Raw genomic sequence first — 12,314 nt, forward strand, 5'->3', positions numbered from 1 at the left:
GCCACCCTTCCACTTCACCCCAGTCTCACAAGAACTAGTACTCAACACTCTCACTAAACTCAAAGCCTCCAACTGCAAAGGTGATAGTGTCCCAGCAGAACTAGATAAAGCATGCACAAGCACACTCACCCCTATCATTACCAAATTTGTCAACTCCTCTTTTAATACTAACATAGTCCCAGCCAGTATCAAAAAAGGTTGGGTCACCCCACTCCTTAAAAAACCAACACTGGACCCCACAGTACCCACTAATTACCAACCAATAACTACGGTCCCTTTCCTACTCAAACTCATTGATAAAATAGCATACACACAAATTCAAGTATATCTAGAACAGAACCAACTGTTAGGAACTAGACAATCAGGTTTTAGGCCCAACCAAAGCACGGAAATGGCCCTCCTGGACCTCAAAATCCAGATGGACATGATCAGAGATTCAGGCAAACTCTGCATCCTACTGCTGTTAGACCTCTCTGCAGCATTTGATCTTGTGGATCATGATAACCTATGCACCTCCTTAGCCAATGACGTTAACTTCTCTAATGATTCCACAATGTGGGTGAAATCTTGCCTGGCAGAACGCACTTCCAGAGTGGCCATAGGTAAGGAAGCTGCTGATCACATACTAGTGCCCATGGGAGTACCCCAGGGCTCTTGCCTTTCCCCACACTTTATAATGCACACACAAAGCTCCTCTTCTCGGCCCTAGACCATATGGGTGTCATCTACACCAACTTTGCAGATGACACCCAGATCCTCATACCCATCTCAGGCAACTACGACCAGGACACCCCGGTCATCAACAAAATATACACGATCATCCAAGGCTGGATGGCCTTAAACAGCCTCTGTCTCAATGATGAGAAAACTGAAATTCTTATTTTGGGATCGCAAATCAAAATAGTCACCCTTCACCCGGACTACTCCACTATCAACATAGACGGCTCCCTGATCCCAGTTCTCAAGCAACTTAAAACATTAGGTGTGTACTTAGATGCCAACCTCACAATGACCAAATACATCAGTACCCTCTCCTCCTCCAACGCATACACATCCAAACTAATAGCGTTCAGTCGCCAATTCCTGACCCCAACCAATTGCCTACGTTAGCTAGAGTGTTGGTATTATCCAAATTGGACTATTGCAATGTACTACTGCTAGGGATCTCAAAGGCCAACCTCAGCAAATTGCAACTCATGCAAAACAAAGCGCATATCTAAGATTAGGATAGATCAACACTGGTTACCCATAGAAGCCAGAATAATCTTTAAAACTCTGTATTGTGCACACGTCTTACAAAAAAAGCACCAATCTACCTTAATAATGCAGTACAGAAAAAAGAAACTACCAGAACACTAAGATCTAACGAAAATCGATTCCTAGTGTCACCCCGGTACAACAAGACTAGAGCAGGTGGCAGAAGTTTCCAAGTTCTAGCTCTCAAACACTGGAACTCCCCACCCACCAACATCAAAAAAGAGACCTCATTCCCGGCTTCAAAAAGCAACTGAAAACTTGGTTATTTAACCAATACTAGTACCTGGTCTTTCCTGATCTAGTAGACTGATTACTTGCCCAAACTGTAACTATGTTTTTTGCTGAACCTGTATGGCCTGCCTACTGTTACATTCCGCATGTTTCTCTATTGTATGACCAATTACTAAGATTTTTTTTTTTTTTAAATATTTTATTGATTTTAAATGTTTTTAAAAACCAAACAGCACACAACACAATACGTCTGTTACAACATGTCGTCATCGAAGCACCATATTACGTAACAAAAACACAAAAAAATACGAAACCCCCCCCACCCCCCCCATCAAGCCAGAGCCGGCTCCCTTGTATCATCAGACGGGGCACCGTCGGGTGGAGCATTGTCCGTATGCCCATCATCCGAATTCTCAGATTCATCTAAACCCTGTTGTGGGTTGGTCATAGAGGCCACCAATTGTCGCCAGGCCAGCAAGGGCCCTATCTCCTCCTCGCCCCCTCTAGTGACCGCTTCAAACCACACCACGGATTCCGCCTCCGCCCACCTCACGAGGTCCGCCCACCATAGTTCCACTCTCGGCCTGCTGGCCGCTTTCCAGTTCATGGCAATCCTGCGTTTGGCCAGAACATATGCCAGGTCCCTCATCTTGTCAGGTGCCTAAAGTGTCTGGGCCTGGGGAAGATCCCAAGCATACACGACCAAGCCGATCCCACGTCCAACACCACTCCCCCACCTGCGAGCTTCATCTTAACCTCCTCCCAAAATCTGCACACTTGCGGGCAGGCCCAAAACATATGTAGCAACCCTGCATCCACCTCCCCACACCTGGGGCATTTTTGAGTGATCGAGCCTCCAAACCTTGCGATCTTCTGGGGAGTCAAGTAGGCCCTGTGAGTGATGTACAGCTGGAGTTGTTGGAGCCGTGCATTTCAGGACCCTCTCCCACTGACCCTCTGTCATAAGTCCACCCATCTCCTCCTCCCATTCATGCCTCAGTTGGAGCAACTCTTTCCCAGCCTTCGCTCTAAGGAGTTTGTATATCCGTGATATTTCATGCCCGCCCTCTGAGACATCATACATAGTTTCAAGGGAGGCATCGGGGTCATCTGCCAGTGCCGTCTCCGGCCATCTCTCTCTTACTCGTTTCACAAGCCTGGCATAGGTGATATATTGGCCTCTATGCACCCCCGTCTCATCCTGCAACCTTTGGAAGTCCAACGCCTCCCCTTCCTGCCATATGTCCCCGAGCGTGGCCAGGCCCACCGGCTCCCAATGTCTACGGACAGACTGAAACAGTTGGGAGTCGTTTCCGCACAGTGCCACCAACGGGGCCTGCTGAGAGAGCGGTTCTGACTCCCCCATCAATTTCCACGTTCTGTGCCAGACCTCCCATCCCAACCTCAAAAGCCGCCCTCTTCCCGTCAGTTTGTCCCGTTGTAGCCACACCACCTCTTTTAGGAAGTATGGGGCCATGTCCTCCCGCAGCAACCTAGATTCCGCCGAATCTTCATCAGACAACCACCTGGCCACATACAACAGCTGCCCCGCCAGATAGTATAGTTCGAAGTTGGACAGGCCTATACCCCCCTTCTCACACGGGTTCTGGAGCTTCCACAGGGCCACCCTATTCCTGGAGTTACCCCACACGAAGCCCCTACACATACTATGAAGTCGCACAAATAGGTTCTTGGGGATCAAATACGGGACGTTCACAAAGAAGTGCAAGAGTCTGGGAAGGACCACCATTTTAAGCAAGGCCGCCCTCCCCATCATGGACAGGGGCAATCTAGACCAAAATGCCATGCTGTTCCTGACCCCCTCTATGGCTCTCTCTGTGTTGTGCTTGTGTACCGCCTCAATCTGGTGGTAGATATCTACCCCCAGGTACCTGAACGTGACGGTCCGCCATGGTATTGGCAACACAGGCAGCCTCTCCAGCGGGACATCCCTGTACCTGCCCAGAGGGAACAAGCTAGACTTCCTGGGGTTCACTGATATGCCCGAGAGGACAGCGTAATGATCCAGTACCTCCAGTACATACTGCAGGTTCTCCTCCGGATAGCGCAAGTAAAGCAACATGTCGTCCGCATACAGGGATATTAAGTGAATCCCGCTGGCAGTGCTAATGCCCACCTCTTCGTATTGTTGCCGCAGGCATATCGCCAGCGGCTCCAGCGCGAGTATATATAACATGGGTGACCAAGGGCATCCCTGCCTGGTCCCCCTACTGAGTTGCCAGGCATCCGAGACTGTGGCTCCTGTCTTGACCCTCGCCACCGGGCTGCTATATAACAACTGGACCCATCTGATATACCCAGGACCCATGCCGTATCCCTGCAGGGCCGCTTTTAGCCAAGGCCATCTCACTGAATCGAAGGCCTTGACCGCATCCAGCGACACTACCGCCATCTCGCCCATGTCTTCCTTAGTATGGTCGATAACATGGTGCAGCCTCCTATGGTTGTCAGTAATATTCCTGCCTGGGACGTATCCCGTTTGGTCCGGGTGGATCAGCTTGCCGATCACCTTCTTCAACCTATTGGCCAGCACCGCCGTGAGTATTTTGCTGTCCTGGTTAAGCATGGACAGAGGTCTATAAGATCCACACTCAGCAGCCGGCTTACCTGGTTTCAGTAATGGGACAATCATGGCCTCACGGAGGGACAACGGAAGTTCTCCCTGCTCGTATGCCTCGTTAAACATGGCCAGCAGTGGCTGGAGCAGCTCCTGCATGTATACCTTGTAAAACTCACTAGGCAATCCGTCCGATCCAGGCGCCTTACACGTGGGGAGGCCCCGAATCACCACCTCCAGCTCGTCTGAAGTGACAGGGGCGTCCAATTCCTCCCGATCCAAGTCGTCTAGGGTGGGCAGACCAATGTCTTCGAGTGTGTTCAGGATGTCCTGACTCCTGTCTTCCCCAGTGTCCTCATACAAACGTTTGTAGAACCTGAGGAATTCCTCGTTCACCCCGTCCTGGGTGTTGCGAAGACAACCGTCCTCACCACAGATCTCATGAATAACCACCCGGGGGCCTCGCTCTTGTACAGCCAAGCAAACAGTCTCCCTGGCTTGTCGCCCCCAGCGTGCAGCCTCTCAGTGTATTTCCTGTGGTTCAATCTGCATAGTCGATCCCAAAGAGCACTGCACGCTACCTGAAGGTCCCTCGCCTTAGTCTTGTCCTCATGAGTGGCGTTCTCGAGACGAGCTAGGCTCTCCAGTTCCCTTTCCGTGTCCTGGAGCTCCCTCTCGATACCCCCTTGAAGCCCTTTGGATTTAGAGATGGCCACTCCACGCACCACCACCTTAAAGGCCTCCCACAGAGTTCCCACAGAGCGCACGCTACCCGTGTTTATCTCAAAGTATTCCCCAATGGCAACCCTCAAGTCCTCCCGGAACCCCTCATCCTGCAGTACCTCCGACCGAAGCCTCCATGTAGGTACCCGAGGCCTATGGGGTTGTGTCGCCACTCCACCACCAGGGGCGAATGGTCTGATAATACTCGGGCTTTGTATTCTGCCCCTACTATTTCTCCCGCTATCTCGGCAGTCCCAAACACATAATCCAATCTCGTGTATGAGTCATATGGTGCCGCATAGTGCAAATACTGTCTATCTGTGGGGTGGAGTTTCCTCCACACATCTACCAGTCCCAGGTCTCCCAGCAATGTCCTGAGCGCCTTGGCCGCCGGCGACATTTTGCCTTTTGTATCAGCGGACCGGTCAATTCTGGGATCCAAGACACAATTGAAGTCCCCACCCCACATCATCGCACCCCCTACCAGGGGGCCTAGTTTGCCATAGAGGGATCTAAAGTAGGCTGCTGTATCATGATTGGGGGCATACAGATTGAGGATGTGCACTTCCCTGTTTTCCAGGAGCCCTGTTACCGCCACCATTCTGCCCTCCGGGTCCACTATCGAGTCAAGCACCCGGAACGGCACATGCGGCACCACCCAGGTGATAACCCCCCTAGCATACGCCGAGTACGTGGCACCCACCACATTACCCTTCCACTTTCTCTTGACCACCTCCAATTTCTCCCTAGTGAGGTGGGTCTCTTGTAGCAGGGCTATATCTATCCGCATCCTTTTCAGGTATAGCATTACCTTGTTCCGCTTGAGGTAGCTATTGAGGCCTTGGACATTCCAGGTAGCTATGCAAAGATTATCCAATGCCATCAGTTCGGTCTGTACTCAACCACGCCCTCCCTACAATGCTCCCTATGTCTAACTCTCCGCCGGCTCTCCCCTCCTTGATCCCCAACCCCCTTCCCTGTTTCCCAACTACACACCACAGCAAACAACCCATCCCACCCCAACCAAAGCCCAGCTCCATCCCTGGATCTCAGGCCCACCCGCGTCTGGTCTTATCCCTTATACGTGGAGTAGGACCCCGCGGGGCGTCGCCGATCTAACAGCGACCTAACTAACTAGATATGTTACTACTGGGGTCAAAGGAAGCCTCCCGGAGCTCCTAGCCATGTAACCAAAGATACGCACGCCCAATGGGCCAGCCAGTCAAAACCACATCACACGCACCATGTGCCGTATAAATGACTATATTCAAGTCCCAATGTCTCGGCCCTATTGCCCTAGGCGACACAGCCGTAAGCTACTTATCTTCTGTAGTCTCCGTCTGGATGCCCGGTTCCTGTGGACTGCCCAGCGTGTCCAGCCAATCCATTGCTTCAGTCGGTGTTTCGAAGAACAGGGATCTGTTTCTGTGAAAAACTTTCAGTTTGGCCGGGTAGAGCAGCATATAGCGATGGCCAGCTTCTCTCAGTCTCCTTTTCACCGACCCGAAGTTCATCCGACTCCGCGGTACTTGTAGCGTGTAGTCGGGGTAGGCCGTGATCCTGGCCGATCCTGTGTCAATCGTTCCCCCTTTTCGAAAGAATTCAAGAATCTTTTCGCGATCTCGGTAGTTCAGAATTTTTGCGATCACCGGCCGCGGGGGGCCCCAGGAGGCGGCCTCCTGGTTAGGGCCCTATGCGCCCTCTCGACTGCGAACCCCTGGGTCAGCACCCCGCCAGTAATCTCCTGCAGAAGCATAGATTCCACAAATTCCGTGGGGTCTGATCCTTCCGTTCCTTCAGGTAGGCCCACAATAGGAATATTGTTGCGTCTGGCGCGTCCCTCCGCCTGCTCCGCTCTGTCCTCCAGGTTGCCCACCCGTTGCACAAGGGCGTGGAGCTCCCTCTTATGAGCAGCGCAGTCTGCCGTGTTCGTGGCCGTCTCCTTCTCAGTGGTCCCCGTGCGCTCCGAGATCGCCCTCACATCCTGTTTTAGCAGGTTTACCTCCTCCTGGACGGCACCGATCTTGAGGTCTACGCCTTCCTGCAGCTCTTTCATGGCAAGGCCCAACTTGGTCTCCCATGACACTTTTAAGTCCGCAATCGCCGCCAGAACCTCCTGTATCGTGCCCGGCGACACTGCGACCGCCACGGGGGTCTCTTTGTTCTTGCCTCCTTCCGCCCCTGAGGGGGATTTGGCGTAGGCCTCCATCGTGGGCTGTTTGGCCTTGGGTCTCACCCCTCTCGTGGTCATGCTGTTGCATGAGTCGGGCAGGAGCCCGTCCCGCCAGGCGCCGAAGGGAGATCACGCCACTCAGTGCGGGCGCAGAGCCTGGCCCACCACACCATGGGGCACCCAACACTCCCAAAACACACCAGCTCTCGGGCCCACGGTCTCGTCGTCGCAGCTACATCTGTTCGGCCCTCCAGCTCGTCGTGTACTGGTCCCCACACAAGGGGACCCGTAGGTCATGCGCCCGTGATCGCGAAGATGTCTTCACGGCCTTCGGAGTTCTTAAAGTGTCGCCGCCATTTTGTCTTGTCCGCCTACTCAGGGCTCATCCCAGTCAATCGCATTTATTTCGGTTTCCGGGCCTCACAGACATCACAAACTTTCAGCGGGTGTGGTGGTGGCATTCCCACACCTGGACATCGATTTCCAGCGTCGGCCGGCCCCCGTGGACGCACCTTTCCACCAGGATCAAGACAGGATCAACGGAGCTCCTCCAGAGTGCGACCCTTTACATGGCCGTCCAAGCCACGCCCCCTCGACCAATTACTAAGATGTCTGTAATCACGCTGTGATACCCCAGGGTCTGGGCGTGTAACAAATAAAATAAATAAAATAAGTAAAATAGTGAGCGGGGTGTTGCGGGGGACACCCCTGCAGCTCACTGTAGCGAAAAAACAAAAATAACAACCAAAAAAGCTTTGGGCTGCAGGGATGTCCCCCGCAACATCCCGCTCACTATCCAATACAGTATAGGTGCCAGGGCTTGCGGGGGACACCCCCGCAGCTCACCGGAGCAAAAGAAAAAAAAAAAATGAAAAAGGACCCTGCGGTGCCGGTTCCCGATCACGGAAGTGAGAGGGAACCGGCGCTGCAGGGACACAGCGCGTCTGAAGGAAAGGTAAGTAGGAGGGTGGGCGTGCTGGGGGGGTGAGTGAGGGTGTGTGTGAGGGTGTGTGTTTGTATCTGTGTGATTTTTTAATGGAAATGTTTGCATGGGAAATGTACGAACATTTTGTATTGCGTACATTTCGCATGCAAACATTTCCATTGCGGGTAATTTACCCGCAGACAAATCACATTGATCCGACATGTGGCCCCACATGTCACCTTTGTTTGCTATATGCCCCTTCAGGAATTGGGACCCTCACCCATTTCACCATTGCAAACTCATATTTGGGAACTAACCAAATGCTATGATAAGTCACTCAGGGTAATGAGGCTTGCCCAGACCAGTTCACCCAAAACTCTGGGTATCTCCCTGGTGCGAAATCTATATTGTACCCCATCGGGGTGAGGGAGCCCGACCCTGGTTTGCATTTTTTTTACCCCTTAATGCCTTGTCCCAGTAGCAGCATTGTTGCATCCAGCGGTGGGCCACCTGCCCCCCGAGCTGACGATCTTAAGAAGCCCATTCATCCCAGCAGAATGTCAGTGGCGCTTTGTTACAGTTCACAACAACCTTTATGGATAATCTGCGGGGACCAATGTAACATAGGGGCCAATTGCGCTGCCATTAGGTATCGGGCCATCTCGGTAACCCCCAGGCCTCCCATTCCCAGGGCTCGGTAAAGGAATCTGCCCGACTCCCTTGGTTTCTTTCCCACCCAAATGTAGTGTGTGAGCTCCCTTTGTAAACAATGAATCATCTGTAACGGAATCCAGACTGGGAGGGAACTTGCTACATATAGGAAACTAGGCAAAAGAGTCATTTTGATGACTTCTATGCGGGCAAACCATGAGATCTCCTGCATCTCCCACCTCTTGAGTTCCCTCTGCAAGCCTTTCAGAAGCCCTGGAATGTTGGCTGCCAATAGTCCCTTACATGTGGAAGTCAATTTCACACCCAGATATTCCATTGCCTCACATTCCCAGATTAAGGGGAAGGTCCTGCTCCAGCATGCTACCATTGTCGAGTCTTCTGTAACATTAGGCGCTTTTGATTTGGAATAATTAATGGGAAAATCAGAGACCCCTGCAACATTCTTCTAGGAGAGCCATCACCCTCGGGAGCGAATCCGCTGTATCACGGAGGAACAGTAAAACATGAGGAGAACATTCTCAAACATCACTGGAGCATTATTCCAAATTTGCAAATAAATCAGTTATGTTCACCAGCCAGCAATTGGGACCTAAGATTATCAGTAGTGTGATCCTTCTTAGGGAGAGCAAGAACCAGCCTCACCATGCCATTCTGGGATTCCTGCAAGTTTGATATGGTTGTGTGAAGTCCTGTGCATAGAGAGTTGCAGTAGTTCTGTAATTCACTAGAGGCTCGACAATAGTTGCCTAGTAATCTCAGCTTCTTAGACACCCTTTACCATTAATCCCTTTAATTAAGAAAACCCTGCCTTCCCAATGTTGTTGATCTGAAGGGTCAGGTTGATAAGTGAGTCCATCAGAACTCCAAGAGTCCGGACTGAACTTGAGGAGATAGATATGCTGGACATGAGCAAGAGCAGATGAAGGAAGAGAGACAGCTCCCTGGTCAGTGTGGGGGACTGAGCAGGAGACGTTCTTACCCTTATGCAGTTGCATCCTGTTTCTTCTCAGCCAAACCTTAAGGTTATCTGTGGAGTCATAGAAATATGATAGGCATGTTTGTTTTCTTGCCCACACTGTCTTTGGACTTCCTGACATATTCTGCATGGTATTACCCTTAAGTTATCTTCCCGCTTGTGAAATATTCCTCTCTGCTGTTGTTCTCCTTCCCTTTCTTCTTCACATATACGCTTATCACTTGCGCTCCACCATACTACCCTGCCTCTTGGATTTGTCTCTGGGGCAGACAATCCATCGATATACAGAGATGACCCTGCCTCCGCATACATCAGTAGGGAGTGGAGGCCTAGCTCGTACCTCAGACTGGCTATTGAGAGCGACTGTGGGAGGGAAAAAAAACCCTCTTCCAAATTAACCCCTCAATGTCATTCCAATCTATTTTCATAGCTAAAGGGCTTGTTCAATGCCATACAATAAGCGGGACAGAAGTTTCCCAAATTTGAACTTAATCAGCGGAATAACTAAGAATTGGATTTGCAGTACGAGATGAACATTTTCCTCATTTGGCAAGAGAGTTGTAACACTCTTGCCCTCAGTTCCGGCGTTAATGATACCACTGTAGTGAATGAGTGTATTCTAAACCCGAGGTATTGAACTTCTTTGGTTCTGGATAGGGCCTCACTCTCCAGGGACCATGCAAATCTTGAGCCCAGCTTCCCGGGTCTCTTAAAGGACACAATTTTCGTCTTTAGCAGGTTTAATTTGAATTTGTTTTCTTGTGCACATTCGCTCATTGCTGTCAATAGTCTGAAGCCGACTGCAGTGTCATCCAAGGGGACTATGTCATTGGCGTAGGCCATCCATGTCAATGGGCAGGACGGCCTAAGGCATGGGGCGCCAGATATTTCCCAAGGTCGGCTAAATAGAGATTGAACAACATGGGGGCAATAATGCAACCTTGCTTTACCCCCCTCTCGACTTGAATGCAAGCTGACAAATGGCCTTGGCTTTTGAGCCTGACTCGCAGGTTGGTATCTTCATGGAGACTGATTATGATCGCCAATAAACCGTAGGGATGCCCCATGCCTGCAATTTCGCCTTTAGCCGGTCTGTATTTATTCAGTCAAAAGCTTTTGGCAGGTCTATCCGAGCCCCGTGCAGGACTGCCCCGCCCTTCTTCCACGAATGTGCAAGTAAAGACAAGCAAACACCAAAATGCACTCTTGCACAGAGGTGCATACACTGACTTGTAGGCAACAGAGCATAACAATGCACATCTCTTATTGCATACTCCAAACACATAAACAGGACAAAAAGCTAATCAATTCATACATAGACATACTCTCAAAGATGGTGTGTACATACAAATAGAAGCGCACGTGCATGTTAACAGCGACACATAAATAAACTGCAGAACACAAGTTGGTTAACGCCCAAGTATGCACCTGAGCAGTTATTTACAAATAGCCACTGTCAAAAGTGGGCATGCCTCTGCCTCTGCTTGTACACTTGCATTCACGTGCAAAACACACACAGACACACACAGACACACACACACACACACGCATCCGCCAAACCCCTATGGTATATAATTGTCAGACTGAGAAATCACAGACTATAGCCATTTAATCCCAGGAAAGCTCTGGAGTTCTGTGTACCATACCTCTCTTGCATTTTGACAGAAAATGGTTCCGCTGTTTTGAGAAAACTCCCCCCTCACTGCAGCATCATGTTATCCTTCCACTGCTACTGGCAGAGGCACTTGGCACAACTGGATCTGCAGATGGATTAATCCCAGGACGTCTCCCGTCACAGAAAAGCGATAGACCTGTTCTGTCCTTTGCTGCTGCATCACTGTCTTCTTTTATGCAAACTATGCCTGGAAACGCTGTTGCCGTTCTGAGATCTATTTTTATTTCCTAGAATAAGAATTTGGAGAAAATGAGGAAGAGGATAGGAGATGCCCATGCAAGCTCACAGAAGGGACATTTCTACGTTACACAATAGTTCTTACGTGACACACTGGCTTATGATAATTTCCTGATTTACTTAACTGAGCATTCCTTTTAGATGCCTCATGCACGGGTGTTGGACATACCTGTACTTGCCGGCTCCATTGTTTTTTTTATTCTGTAAAATGTATCAACATCATTGTCTTATAGTGCAAATAAGAGGATTTAGAAGATCGGCATACATTTTGCTATTTCTTTTGACTTTCTCCCGTAAAGGCAAAGATTCAAATCAAGAGTTTCAGCTTGACATTCCGGAATTTTAGAATCTCCATTTGCAACTCCTGAATATGTGATTCAAGGGTGGGTAAGAAACCTGTAAGCACTGTGGAAGCACTGCTGCAGGTGGCACATCCTCTGTATTTAAAGCGCTTTCTGCCGTATTGTTTTTAAGATGTGTTTTGATGAGTGTAGTAAATGAAAGTCTGTGGCTCAGGGTACATGCAGGCTCCTTTATGTAGGTCTTAGCCACATACATTATAAGCATAGGGGAAGCAGAAGACCCATCGGTCCCCACAGCCCAGGTGGCCTTTTCAACTGCAACTCCTGGAACATTTGGTAACGCCCCTCCCCTTTTTCCAACGTTACCTGTGTCACTTTACAAAACCATGCAACCTTTGTTGCTATTAGTGATCTTCAAATAAGTATTTTGTACACCCTTTTTTCCACATATTACATTTCCACCATAGTTTTATATTCAATCATGTAATCCTTTCCTCAACACTTTTTTACCCCTTTGCAAGCTTTGTCATATTTATAACATAAATCCTGCCAAAAGAGTGGTCAA

The 12,314-nt window shown here is 49.9% G+C and overlaps 1 long non-coding RNA gene across 1 annotated transcript in view; it reads right to left on the minus strand.

The window, feature by feature from the left end:
* The window catches only part of LOC138512996 (uncharacterized), a 42,849-nt gene extending 31,448 nt beyond the window's left edge, over positions 1 to 11,401 (minus strand). The window contains exon 1 of the long non-coding RNA XR_011281650.1: positions 11,182 to 11,401. This is a non-coding gene — a long non-coding RNA (uncharacterized lncRNA). The remainder of the gene's footprint in view (positions 1 to 11,181) is intronic.
* Positions 11,402 to 12,314: the final 913 nt, after the last annotated feature.

Source organism: Ambystoma mexicanum, chromosome 12 (assembly GCF_040938575.1).
Source record: "Ambystoma mexicanum isolate Mex_15411 chromosome 12, UKY_AmexF1_1, whole genome shotgun sequence".
NCBI lineage: Eukaryota > Metazoa > Chordata > Amphibia > Caudata > Ambystomatidae > Ambystoma > Ambystoma mexicanum.